Source organism: Schistocerca cancellata, chromosome 3 (assembly GCF_023864275.1).
Source record: "Schistocerca cancellata isolate TAMUIC-IGC-003103 chromosome 3, iqSchCanc2.1, whole genome shotgun sequence".
NCBI classification, from domain to species: domain Eukaryota; kingdom Metazoa; phylum Arthropoda; class Insecta; order Orthoptera; family Acrididae; genus Schistocerca; species Schistocerca cancellata.
Window position 1 is genome coordinate 412,709,911 of NC_064628.1, and position 2,500 is coordinate 412,712,410.

Below are 2,500 nucleotides of genomic sequence, written 5' to 3' on the forward strand. Positions count from 1 at the left end.
CAACCACAGACGCGGCGCGCCTCCAGTCACGAGCGAAAAGCGCATCCTGACGAGACATAACTGCTGTCACATACTGACGCTGCCTCAGACATCCACTTACAATGATCACTACCAACGAACCTCGGCCCCCCCCCCCAACACACTATCTCTTACCACGTTGTGTACTGTAATCCAACCCATTTCGCACCTTAACCTAACCCATTTTGCACCTTAACCTAACCAAATTTGTAACGCAATTTGTACCGCAATGTAACGCAATTTGTACCGCAATGTAACGCAATTTGTACCGCAATGTAACGCAATTTGTACCGCAATGTAACTCAATTTGTACCGCAATGTAACTCAATTTGTACCGCAATGTAACTCAATTTGTACCGCAATGTAACTCAATTTGTACCGCAATGTAACGCAATTTGTGCCTTAACCTAACCCAAGTTGGGCCTTAACCTAACCCAAGTTGGGCCTTAACCTAACCCAAGTTGGGCCTTAACCTAACCCAAGTTGGGCCTTAACCTAACCCAAGTTGGGCCTTAACCTAACCCAAGTTGGGCCTTAACCTAACCCAAGTTGGGCCTTAACCTAACCCAAGTTGGGCCTTAACCTAACCCAAGTTGTGCCTTAACCTAACCCACGTTGTGCCTTAACCTAACCCACGTTGTGCCTTAACCTAACCCACGTTGTGCCTTAACCTAACCCACGTTGTGCCTTAACCTAACCCACGTTGTGCCTTAACCTAACCCACGTTGTGCCCTAACCTAACCCACGTTGTGCCCTAACCTAACCCACGTTGTGCCCTAACCTAACCCACGTTGTGCCCTAACCTAACCCACGTTGTGCCTTAACCTAACCCACGTTGTGCCTTAACCTAACCCACGTTGTGCCTTAACCTAACCCACGTTGTGCCTTAACCTAACCCACGTTGTGCCTTAACCTAACCCACGTTGTGCCTTAACCTAACCCACGTTGTGCCTTAACCTAACCCACGTTGTGCCTTAACCTAACCCACGTTGTGCCTTAACCTAACCCACGTTGTGCCTTAACCTAACCCACGTTGTGCCTTAACCTAACCCACGTTGTGCCTTAACCTAACCCACGTTGTGCCTTAACCTAACCCACGTTGTGCCTTAACCTAACCCACGTTGTGCCTTAACCTAACCCACGTTGTGCCTTAACCTAACCCACGTTGTGCCTTAACCTGCTCTGTAATTGGCATATGACACGTTACATTAATCCAGTGTTGTCTAACCACAACCCTCTGAATATAGTTCGCTACTCGCACCGCCCACCCTCTTGTGTATCGTTTCATGTTCAACACTTCGCAAGTGTTGCTTACTTTTTACATGCTCCCGCTGTACACTGTAATGTGGACGACTGCAGGATGTACATCGCCCCCCCCCCCTCCCCCCTGCCTTCGCACGCTGGTCGTTCAGGTGCTTGCGTGTTCAATGCCCTTCGCAGCTGTTCACTGGCATTCGCATGTCGAAGCGCTCAGTCTACGTCGTGGTACGGCCTGTGTCCACTGTCCGCTGATGTCGTAAGCTTAACCCTCACATTGTACTGCACATAGGTCCGTATGTACTGAATGATACGCTGTGGCACATGTGTGACCGTACAACGACTGCGCCCAACAACAGCGAACCATACGGTCCAAATGTTGTGCACTCAGCCACGTGCCGTCTCCCCATAACAGCTACATTGCAGTGTGGTACGCCATAGAGACGTGTGGGAGTAACGGACGCCCTGGATGGCGATCAGCATGAGCCGTCTGTTGATGTAGTGGCGCGTGTATTCAAACGTAGTCGTCTCTTCTCACACAGTGTGATAGCATGGTGCACCGCGTTCCACATCTGCGACATGGTACAGATGCTGGTTGACAGTCGGTCTCGTAATGGACATCGCATACGTAGGGGGCCACCTCCCACGCGTTCTCTAGTCGGGCACATTTTGTTGCGTGTATGTGGGCAGACGTAGTGTGTCGTGACACCTAACAGACAGGTATGCAATAATCGTTGCATTTGCAAACTGGGATGGACGTCTCCGTTTGCTGGTGACGTTACGCAAATGAACAACTGGTAAACCCATTGTGGTGCGGTTGTTGTTGCTGGAGGTAAATCAGTAAGGGCAAATCTGTGTGTGAAGCGATACGCGGCGGTGGCTGGGTGGGACCGTCCCCGGCCGGTGAGGGGGGGCCGCCCGGCGTGCTGGCCGCGCGGTGCGTGGGCGCACGCGCTACAGCCGGCTGGTGGGGGCGCCCAGTGGCAGGCGCGCCGGCCGACGGACGCGGCAGGCGGCGCAGCTGCGCGCCGGGGCACCCTGCGCGCGGCGCCGGGCGGCCAAAGTGGGTCCTCGCGGGCCCGGTGCGAAGCGCGGTGGACATCTGCAGTGTGCTGGTCCGACTGAGGACTGTGTGCGTTGAGGATGCGCCGCCGCCCGGCACTCGGCGCCGCGACGCCGTCTGCTGCTCGGTCGCCCCAGCGGTTCTCGCTGGTGGTTTGTATCG